Source organism: Anabrus simplex, chromosome 13, assembly GCF_040414725.1.
Source record: "Anabrus simplex isolate iqAnaSimp1 chromosome 13, ASM4041472v1, whole genome shotgun sequence".
Classification (NCBI taxonomy): domain Eukaryota; kingdom Metazoa; phylum Arthropoda; class Insecta; order Orthoptera; family Tettigoniidae; genus Anabrus; species Anabrus simplex.
The window spans coordinates 83,738,908-83,751,487 of NC_090277.1; positions in this window are offsets into that span (position 1 = coordinate 83,738,908).

Genomic DNA, 12,580 nt, shown 5'->3' on the forward strand with positions numbered 1-12,580 from the left:
CTTTGGCCATGTCCCTGCCTGCTTCCTCCAGCAAGTCAGTGCTTGTTCTACATCACACATTAGAGATTTACTTCTTTAGCTGAGGTCCTAAGTCAACTTAAAGACAACATACCGTATTATGACAAAAAGATCATAACCTTAATTTTTGTTATATATATTTTAATGTAATAATTATTCCTACAACTGTCTTTGTATGGTACACACATGTTTTAGTTATCACATAACCTGTTTAATTTTTATTTGACTGATGATGGCCACTAAGTGGCTGAAACAAAAATGAAATGTATAGCTTATAACAATTCTTTTGTGTTTATCCTTGCCCCCTATTTTTACTCTTCCCTATTGCAATGCTGACCCGTCGTTTGTTTATCCTAATATGTGTCCATGTTCATGCTCCTGTCTCTATGACTTGATTGTCATCTTTTTGTTCGTTTACATTACTTGCATTTTCTCAGAGTTATTTGGAGCTTACTGTCCTTTTTGTTGGTATGAAAATGTCTTCCTTTCCAGTCCAGCAGTGGCCATGTACAGAGGCCAACAAAAGTATTTGAACATAAACATTTTTTAAATTTTTTTAATGCTAGTTGCTTTATGTCGCACCAACACAGATAGGTCTTATGGCGACGATGGGACAGGAAAGGGCTAGGAGTGGAAAGGAAGCGGCTGTGGCCTTAATTAAGATACAGCCCCAGCATTTGCCTGGTGTGAACATGGGAAACCACAGAAAACTATTTTCAGGGCTGCCGACAGTGGGGTTCGAACCTGCTGTCTCCCGAATACTGGATACTGGCTGCACTTAAGTGGCTGCAGCTATCAAGCTCGGTCATAAACATTTTTATTAGTTCTATCATTGTTATAACGATGCAAGGAGACGACTTCATTAAGTTGAGCAGAGTGCGAACCACCACTCCTACATCTGTCTCACCCGTTCGGCCTGTCTCCATCTTCTTCACCTTCCCTGCTGGTTCTTCCTTCACTAGGAAATGTTTATGTGCTGTGAGCGGAGACACTTTGTTGTATGGGACAATGTTACAGGTCTTAAAAAACTTTTCTTTCAGTTTGGTTTGAACACAATTTATCTTCTCTGCCTCTTCTTTTCCTTTTTCTTTGCAATTATACCAGTTATGTCTGGAACAAGGGTTTGACTGACAGCAATTCTGAGTGCGTTCTTTAAATTACAATCAGAAATACTCGCACGTAATCTAGTTTTCGTACAAGTCAAAACGGGGAAAAAAGCTTTCACATATATAGTCCTCTCCGTGTAAGGACGTACCCTAAGGGTGCAACCTTACCCTTTCTCCCCTGTAATATTAAGATATTGATTTATGGTTACTTTTCTTGCTGTTGGGTCTTTTTCAGTGTCGGTAACCATACAGTTTAGGGACCCTACTTGCCGATACGACGTCTTACATTTACCGTTAATCTGGCACGTTGGCAACGTTCAATCACTGCTCTAGCGTGAAGTGCGTGTTGCCACCGCATCGCTTTAAAGTCACTAGTGATACATTTGCGAGAATATTTAAAGCATATTTTCTTTTTCTGTGGGATTGTAAATCTATTTGGCTAATACCAGGTAAGTAGGATTGTGGCATATTCGGATAATGCATTTAATAACATAGTTTGTGTGAAATGATGAAAGTGCTCAAATACGTCAGTCTCATGTCTAGATCTACCGGTACATGAAATAACTCTTGCGGGACGAAATTTTGGCAGTAGAACTTATAACATTATTATTTTCAAATCCGCAGTGAACTTGAAAGCTGACCTAAATTCCGTTCACGGAGCTTGGCACATTAGTATTCCTATATGTTTCCTGATAAGCTTGAAGATATAACCAGCCTGCAGGCTGAAAATATGCCCAATAATCTCTCTCCTTACTGGTTACCGGTATTGAAGAGAGAAGGAAATATTCGCGCAAAAGAAAGGGAAGTCATTGGATGTCTGGAACTTTCGAAAATCACACTGCAAAGACTTATTAAATAAATTGCATCGTTTAACACGCCCCTCTTTTCAAGAATATGGTTATAGTACGCCTACTGTATATCAAAATAAAGACAGATAATTTAAGTGAGAAAGTGTGTTTATTTCCTTAATTCCTCATTGAGGAGATATTCATAATTATCTTGATTTATTTCATCTTATCTTTTATCATTTACTAGGGTAGGGAAACATTCATTATCGGTGTTTACATTGAGGTTAGTTTGTTATGGTTATGTCTGATGATTTTAATATGTAACCAGGCAGGTTGGCGGCAGTGATCAGCCATTACAAAAAAGAGAAAAGAAGAGCATCGGGCGGCGATATTTACTTTCTGGGGTATTTCCTTACGTGGCAATTACTATACACGTGGAACCAAACATACAGCTGCTTCTCAATGCACCTTAGGAAAATCTTCCTTCGACAAATTCTCGTAGAATTCGAGCAAAGCCTTTTGGCTTTATCGTCACGACTGAGAAAAATACTAAAATTCCCAGTTCGATTGAAATGGATTTTCGGAAGTCTTTACTTTTTCCGAAACAGGTTGCTGCATTATTATGTTGTTGTCTTGCACTTATCTATTTCATTGATAAACAAGCCGTCTATCACCGAATGCTTCGTCGCTCGCAGCACACTACATCATCCGAGTCGGACCGATGCACAGTGCACGGAGCCTCTGCGCCTCGGTTTACAGACGTGAGATTTTGGGTGTTTGAAAGGCCATGATATAGTCCATTGTCAGTTTCTGTTTATTTTCTTTTTGTAAAAACTCCATGGGGGTTCTGATCACTCAGTACTACCCCCCTTCCTGGTTACGCCTCTGCTGCGATTTAGCCGTCTTGGTCATTAAAGGCTCCACCCAAATTGTTAGAAGTCACCTCTATAGTACTGCATATGAGAGAAGGATTAACTCCAGAAAACTCTTCATGGTTAAACATACACTCAATATTTAAGTGTTACGGTATACTTTGTCAGTTTGTTGTTTCCAATCCCTTCTCGTTTCCATTTGTTCTTGACGGGGTTGAATGACGGGCAGATGGGAAGGCTAATGCATTCCTTGTGCTCGAGCGTTAGGAAATGCTTTCTCCTAATTATCAGAGTTTTCTATTGTGTTCCTGCACATACACTGGCAGAAAAAGAAATCCAAACACCATGAAATAAGGAATGTAGAATACGGAAATTTTTAGCAATATATTTGTCGAGGAAACATATTTAATTGATTTCAGGTACAAGACTACAGGTTAATATCCGCCCGAGAAAAGCCATCGCAAATATGCCATGCTGGTCTATAATTGCCTAACTGTTGAGTGCAGCTGTGCAAATGTTCCTGCATTGTGTCGTAGAGGTGCCGGATATCAACTTGTGGGATGGAGTTCCATGCCTGTTGCACTCGGTTGGTCAATACAGGGACGGTTAATGCCGGTTGTGGATGACGCTGGAGGTGACGTCCAATGACGTCCCATACGTGCTCGATTGGGGACAGATCGGGGAATCCAATGACGTCCCATACGTGCTCGATTGGGGACAGATCGGGGAATCGAGCAGGCCAAGGCAATAGGTCGACACTCTGTAGAGTACGTTGGGTTACAACAGCGGCATGGGGGATTGTATTATCCTGTTTGAAAACACACCCGGGAATGCTGTTCATGAATGGCAGGACAACAGGTAGAATCACCTGACGGACGCACACATCTGCAGTCACGGTGCATGGGATAACCACAAGAGTGCTCCTGCTGTCATAGGAAATTGCTCCCCAGAGCAGAACTCCCAGTGTAAGTCCAGTGTGTCGACGCCGCAGACATGGAATGTAGGCGCTCACCTGGCCTCCTTCTAACCAACACACGGCCATCACTGGCACTAAGGCAGAACCGGCTTTCATCGGAAAACACAACGGACCTCCACTCTATCCCCCAATGAGTTCTCGCTTGACACCACTGAAGTCGCAGACGGCGGCAGACCTCTCGGTGGTGCCACGGGGACGTTCGGAGTCCGGTCTTCTTTCGAGCGTACCTTCTCGTGACCACTGCTGCCAGCACGCATGCACAGTGGAGACATTCCTGCCAAGCAGTTCTGCAATAGCGCGGAAGGAAAATCTACCTTTACGTAGCCCTATTACGGCCTCGTCCAACCGGAGTTTGCTGTTGATACTGGCCTCTTCGTGGTCTTAAAGGCATTCTTGACCCACTGACAGTCACTCTGTCCAATCTGAGGTAACTAATGCTCTCGCACAGTACAGCCCGTATTTGAATGAAACCTGATATGCAACGTCATGGGGCCGCTAGTGGCGTCACGCTAATGCGATTTGCGGGAAATTTGAATCAACGCCATTTTTAAGATTTATAAACACGCCTGTCAACTTTCTTTTAGTGAGAAACAACTGCTGGTCAGTTAGCTTGGTCATGAAAGATATTTAGCAAATTTAACCATATGTATTATTTTTTTAATAATGCTTTTTTGTTCGTGAACCTGCGTGTAATTGTAATTTGCGGAAGTGTAAAGTGTTGAATGTGAGGAAAGGAGCGTTAAAGACGACACAAACACCCAGGCCAGGGATATTAATCATTTACAATTAAAAACCCCTGACCCGGCCGAGAATCAAACCCAGGGCCGCCGGGTGACAGGCGGACGCGTTGTCCCCTACACCTCGGGGCCGGAGTAACCATATGTAAGAAAAAATACAATAAAGAATACGTGCATATACAGTATTTAAAACATAGTTTTAAAATGATATAATAATTCTTTAAAATGCTATATCCTGATGTAAAATCATCTTGAAAGTTGAAATAAAGACTGATCATCCCAAATCCCTCAAAAATGCAAAATAATGCAATAATGTTATCGTTTGTTATATAGGCCTATCGCAGAATGAATTTCTATACTACTGAGCAACGTCCTAAGCAAAACGAAAAAATAATGGCATTTCAACAACGTCCGCCCCTACTAATGATTGTGCAAAGTGTGGTATAAGCAATTCCTAAATCTCGAGCTAATTTTTTAGTTTTATGCGGGTTATTGTTCATTTTCGTATCAATTTTTCTTTCTGGCCTAGCGTGTAACTTTTCCTCTTTCTGTTTTCCATGGCCGACTCAGTAGTGGCGATGGGGAATTAGAAGTGAGAGGGCAAAAAATGTTCATGCAACAAAAAGTAACCGGGTTTGGGGGATGTAGCGGGTGTACATATATCAAAACTGAAAAAAAAAAAAAGGGCTACAAAAGTTGTTAATGCTCTCTGAGCGAATTTTGATAGAGAGGTAAAGGCTGAACGGTTTACCGACTTAAGTGTGGTTATAACAGGTTTTTTTTAGACTTTGATTCAATACTATACATTTAAACTTTCACCAAAGTAACAATATTACGTCCGCCTCTGTGGTGTAGTGGTTAGTGTAATTAGCTGCCACCCCCAGAAGTCCGGGTTCGATTCCCGGCTCTGCCACTAAATTTAAAAAGTGGTACGAGGGCTGGAACGGGGTCCACTCAGCCTCGGAAGGTCAACTGAGTAGAGATGGGTTCGATTCCCACCTTAGCCATCCTAGAAGTGGTTTTCCGTGGTTTCCCAATTCTTCTCCAGGCAAATGCCGGGATGGTACCTAATTTAAGGCCATGACCGCTTCCTTCTTCCTTGCCTGTCCCTTCCTATCCCTCCATAAGGCCCCTGTTCAGCATAGCGGGTGAGGCCGCCTGGGCGAGATAAGGCCATTCTCGCCAGTTGTATCCCCAACCCAGGACACTGCCCTTGAGGCGGTAGAGGTGGGATCCCTCGCTGAGTCCAAGTGAAAAAGCGACCCTGGAGGGTCAACAGATTAATAATAAGAAGAATATTACACGTGTATTACAATTAACAGAAGTAGGGGGTGATTACACAATTAAATATCATTTAATATTTGACTGCACACTAACAAACAGCCACCGAGCTCGATAGCTGCAATCGCTTAAGTGCGGCCAGTATTCGGAAGATAGTAATTTCGAATCCCACTGTCGGCAGCCCTGAAAATGGTTTTTCCGTGGTTTCCTGTTTTCACACCAGGCAAATGCTGGGGCCGTACCCTAATTAAGGCCACGTCCGCTTCCTTCCCACTCCTAACCCTTTCCTGTCCCATCGTCGCCATAAGACCTATCTGTGTCGGTGCGATGTAAAGCGACTAGCAAAAATAATAATAAGAGACAGCCAGACTGGCGAATGCGCGCGGAAAGCGGGTGAATCATATCCTCAGTGTCCACGACCTTGCTCCCCTTCCTCACAGCACATACAAAGTCTCCATCTCCACTACTTGCTGTGGCGCTATACAGATCGGTTAGCCGGGAACGAACGAGATTTTGTGCGTACCGTAATAATGTTGTTAATAATTAAAGAAAATAATTAGCTTGTAAAATGCTTGTTTAATTCATATAATTCCTACTTTCAGCCGGATAAAATGAAATAAAAATGCAATGTTTTCTCCACAAACTGTGAGGGCAAATGCCCCGTAACCGCCGCTACTGGGCCGACTGACAGCAACGCACGATTTTTTCTCATAGAACCGCAGTTTTTATTACTCAATATGGGAAATGTCAGATGTCGGCATCATTTTAAATAACCTTCTCACAGTTAAAACGGAAGATTGTCCTATGTCCCGAACACGTGTCTCGTAATGTTTCAACTTTAGCTTTATGCCGCGCTGTCACTTCTCACGACCTTCGCTTGCTCACCTCACCGCACAAAACCCCTCAGATACCAGCCGTTGTTCTGTTTTTGTTTTGTTTTTTCACTTTGATTTACGTCGCGCCGATACAGATTGGTCTTATGGTAGGGGTGCCAGGTGTCCGGTATCATTCGAAATTTCTCGTATTTGAAGCTCTGAAGTACTATCCCGGAACGCCCTTTTCCCCCACATTTAAACAACTCACTTCTGTCGTAGATAAAATTATCTATTTACAGTGACGTTAATATTTTGAAGAAACTAGACATTTGAAACATGTTACATTTTCCGGTTTTGAAGAAATGATTAATTCTTTGAAATTTACTAAATTGTTTCGAGCTTTTAATTTGGATAGCTATCATGAAGAATTCTCTCGCAATAGCATTGAATTAAGTTATGCTGGAGCTTTATATACCTGTATTGATATTGATAGTGATCAGAGTTGTAATGTGAACTCAAAATTTGTGATTGATTTTTCCCTCTAAAGTTAATTTAGATTATGTTCCAAATATACTATTAACGGTATCTAATGTTCGTTCTAAGTAGTGTAATGATAAGCTTCCATTTATATGCAGCGTTCTGTTTAATGTCATTTACATGTATTTATATTTTTTAAACTGTAACTTATGCATTGTATTATTATTATTATTATTATTATTATTATTTTTTTGCTAATTGCTTTACGTCGCATCGACACAGATAGGTCTTATGGCGACGATTGCATTGTATTTGACTTTGTCTATGGCAGCTAATGTTGTCTAATGGCAATAAACTATATTATTATTATTATTATTATTATTATTATTATTATTATTATTATTAACGGAGTGCAGTCGTACGAAGTCAGGTATTGCAGGAAATATTAGATCAGGAAATGAAGTCTTAAGGGAAGTGGATGAATATTGTTCCTTGGGTAGAACAATAACTAACGATGGCAAAGTAAGGTGGACATAAATTGCAGATTAGCACAAGCAAGGAAGGCCTTCCTTAAGAAAATAAATTTGCTCACTTCGAACATTGATATGGAATTAGAAAGATGCTTTTGAAGACTTTCGTTTGGAGCGTGGCATTGTATGGAAGTGAAACATGGACATAACTCGCTCAGAATGATAGAGAATAGAAGCTTTTGAAATGTGGTGTTACAGAAGAATGCTGAAGGTGAGATGGATAGATCTAATTACGAATGAAGAGATACTGAATCGAATTGGTGAGAGGAGATCGATTTGGCTGAATTTGACGGGAAGAAGAGATAGAATCATCTTAAGACACACAGGACTTGTGCAGTTGGTTTTTGAGGGAAGTGTAGGGGGTAGACCAAGGTATGAATATGACAAGCAGATTAGAGCAGATGTATAGGATAGGGTGGCATGGAGCACTGCATCAAACCAGTCTATGGACTGATGACTCAAACAACAACAACATTATTATTATTATTATTATTTGCTAGGGGCTTTACGTCGCACCGACACAGATAGGTCTCATGGCGACGATGGGATAGGAAAGGCCTAGGAGTTGGAAGGAAGCGGCCGTGGCCTTAATTAAGGTACAGCCCCGGCATTTACCTGGTGTGAAAATGGGAAACCACGGAAAACCATTTTCAGGGCTGCCGATAGTGGGATTCGAACCTACTATCTCCCGGATGCAAGCACACAGCCGCGCGCCTCTACGCGCACGGCCAACTCGCCCGGTTATTATTATTATTATTATTATTATTATTATTATTTCCGATGAGGTCTGATAAAGACCACGTGCCAATTTCAGTTCAATTCTTCATACTTCGTTGTTTTCTCTCCCGTTCCTTCCAATATTCTTTCATCAATCAATCAATCAATCAATCAAATCAATCAAATCACTACTGATCTGCATTTAGGGCAGTCGCCCAGGTGGCAGATTCCCTATCTGTTGTTTTCCTAGCCTTTTCTTCAATGATTACAAAGAAATTGGAATTTTATTGAACATCTCCCTTGGTAAGTTATTCTAGTCCCTAACTCCTCTTCCTATAAACGAATATTTGTCCCAATTTGTCCTTGTGAATTCCAACTTTATCCTTATATTGCGATCTTTCCTACTTTTAAAGACACCACTCAAACTTATTTGTCTACTGATGTCATTCCACGCCACCTCTCCAATGACTGCGCGGAACATACCACTAAGCCCAACAGCTCGTCTCCTTTCTCCCAAGTCTTCCCAGCCCAAACCTTGTAACATTCTTGTAACGCTACTCTGTTGTCGGAAATCACCCAGAACAAATCGAGCTGCTTTTCTTTGGATTTTGTCCAGTTCTTGAGTCAAGTAATCCTGGTGAGGGTCCCGTACAGTGGAACCATACTTTTGTTAGGATCTTACCAGAGACTTTTATGCCCTCTCCTTTACATCGTTGCTACAACCCCTAAACACCCTCATAACCATGTGCAGAGATCTGTACCCGTTATATATAAAATCCCATTTATGCGATTATCCCAATGAACATCTTCCGGTATATTAACACCTAGGTACTTACAGTGATCCCCTTAAGAAACTTTCACCCCATCAAGGGCATCAACGCAGTGATTAAAACTGAGAGGACTTTTCCTATTTGTGAAACACAACCTGACTTTTAACCCAGTTTATCATCATACCGTTTCCTGTTGTCCATATCACAACATTATCGAGATTATGCAACTGCTCACAATCTTGTGACGTATTTATTACTCTATACAGAATAACATCATCCGTAAAAAAGCCAATCTTGTAACTTATTTATTACTCTGTACAGAATAACATCATCCGTAAAAAAGCCTTATGTCTGATTCCACTTTTTTACTCATATCATTTATATATAAGAAAACATAAAGGTCCAATAATGCTGCCTTGAGGAATTGTTTTAAGATGAACTAGTAACACTAATCACCACGACCACGCAGGCTCCAGGACACTGCCCTTGAGGCGGTAAAGGTGGAATCCCTCGCTGAGTACGGGAGAAAACCAACCTTGTAAACGGATTAAATAATAATAAATAAAAAGTGCATACGCAGATTTCATGCCAGCATGGTCCGGGTTTTTAATTTATATTTATGAGTTAGTGATCACTAAAATAATATGTTATGTGTATAATTCTGCTGTATTAGCCTTCTCGTTAAAGAATTAATACGGGAACAACTATTTTTCCGAACTTACAAAATGTATCCACACTTCGGAGCTGACTGTTATGCGGAGAATTGCATAGCCTGCCCTCTTGTAGCGCTACTATGAAGTGACGCAGATTGTACGTAAGTACCAGCTCTTCGCCTGCCCCAATCGCCTAGCTGCTTTGGCCGAGTGGTTTAGGTGTTGGTTATACGACTGGGAGAGGAGAACTTCTGAGGTTCGAGTCTCTAGATTTCCGTGTCAGATATAACGGCCATGTATCTTTCATGGAAATCGCCGTTGTATAACCTTCTTCAGCGGCCTGTGTGAATGTGTGTGTGAAAAAACCTCTGGGCGGTGAACCCGGGGATTACCTTTCCCTTTCCCCCTTTCACCCTGGGTTCACCCTCAGAGGTTTCTCTCATGGAAGGAGAGTTTTGCAAAAAAAAAAAAAAAATGCTTGTTCAGTCATCACTGTAACGAACGACGATGATTTGTTGTCTGTCTGATTCAGACATGTATATTTATATATTATATTATATATTTATATATTATATTTAGCAATCCCCCCCCCCCCCTTTATCGCTTCATACCTCAATTCCCTTGAAATCCTTCCATACTTACTACCCTCTTTCTAAAAAAGGTACTTGAAAACCCTTTTTGTTAATCTGGAATCATCCATTCTGTAAATATGTCCAAAAAATTGCAATTTCTTTTTTCTTATGGTTTCATTATTATTATTATTATTATTATTATTATTATTATTATTATTAATATTATTATTATTATTATTTCTTAATCTGTTTACCCTGCCCTGGAGCGTGAGACTTTGGGATCGGGGGATAAAACTGGGGAGGAGGACCAGTACTTTGCCCAGGCGGTTCCACCTGCTATGCTGAACAGGGGCCTTGTGGTGGGATGGGGAGATTGGGGAGGGATAGACAAGGAAGAGGGAAGACAGCTGCCGTGCCTAGTTAGGTACCATCCCGGCATTTGCCGGGGGAAGTGGGAAACCATGGAAAACCACTTCGAGGATGGCTGAGACGCAGTTGACCTCCCAAGTCTGAGTGGACCCCACCTCTACCGCCTCAAGGGCAGTGTCCTGGAGCTCAGACTTTGGGTTGGGATAATGACCAGTACCTCGTCCAGGCGGCCTCAACTGCTATGCTTAACAGGGGCCTTGTGGAGGGATGGGAAGAGTGGATGGGACCGGAAAGAAGCGGCCGTGGCCTTAAGTTAGGTACGATCCTGGCATTTGCCGGAGAGAAGAAGTGAAAAAAACACGGAAAACCATTTCTAGGATGGCTGAGGTGGGAATCGAACCCACCTCTACTCAGTTGACCTCCCGAGAGTGAGTGGTTCCCCCAGTCCTCGCATCACTTTTCACATTTCCTGGCTGAGCCTGGAATCGAACCCACGCCTCCGGAGGTGGCAGCTAATCACACTAACCACTACATCACAGAGGCAGACAGTGTTGTTGGGTTTTTTAAATTTAATCTGTTTACCCTACGGGGTTGGGTTTCCCCCGGACTCAGTGAAATACTCTATCCCACCTCTACCGCTTCAAGGGCAGTGTGCCTTGTGGGAATGGGAAGTTAAGTTACCTTAAGTTAGGTACCATCCCGGCAATTTCCTGGAGAACAAGTGAGAAACAACGGAAAACCATTTCGAGGATGGGTGAGGTGGGAATCGAACCCCTTCAGCTGACCTCCCGAGGCTGAGTGGATCCCGTTCCAGTCCTCGTGCCACTTTTCAAATTAATTTATAATTAATGTTATTGTTATTTATGTTCCACTATCTACTTTTAACGGTTTTCGGAGATACTGAGGTGCCGGGATTTTGTCCCGCAGGAGTTCTTTTACATGCCAGTAAATCTATCGACACGAGGTTGTCTTTTTTGAGCACTTTCAAATACCACCGGGCTGAGTCAAGATCGAACCTGCCACTCAGCCCGGCTTTTTCAAATTTCCTGTGAGCTCGCATCCGGGAGATAGTGGGTTCGAACCCCACTGTCGGCAGATCTGAAGACGGTTTTCCGTAGTTTCCCATTTTCACACCGGGCAAATGCTGGGGCTGTACCTTAATTAAGGTCACGGTCGCTTTCTGCCCACTCCTAGTCCTTTCCTACCCCATCGTCGCGACGCAAAGCAAATTGCAAAATATAATAATAATAATAATAATAATAATAATAATAACGAGTAATTAGATGTTTTTACTCACTTGCTTCCAGATTGGGGTTAAGTATGGGAGTTTTATTTGAGAATGGTAATAATAGTGGCGTGTGGCCTCCGGAAAGGTCTGGTGCAGGTCTTTTGATTTGACCCTGCCGGGAATCGAACCCGGGACTCCTGTGACCAAATGTCAGCACACTAACCGTCCGACTCGTTGGCTGAACGGTCAGCGTACTGGCCTTCGGTTCACAGGGTCCTGGGTTCGATTCCCGGCCGGGTCGGGGATTTTAACCTTAATTGGTTAATTCCAATGGCACGGGGGCTGGGTGTATGTTTTGTCTTCATCATCATTTCATCCTCATCACGACGCGCAGGTCGCCTACGGGAGTCAACTAGAAAGACCTGCATCTGGCGAGCTGAACCCTTCCTGGGATATCCCGGCAATAAAAGCCATTTAGCCATGGAGCCAGACTTATATAGTGAAAACATTCCACTATACTCACTTTCTGTAGTCCTTGCATTAACCAAACAGAAGTGTATTAACAATTTATATTTCCCCATTTATTTAATGCGATTGCAGTTCTTCCTCCTCCTCCCCCACCCCCCCTCCTTCATCATTATAGATAAGTTTTAGATCAACGTATGACCTTG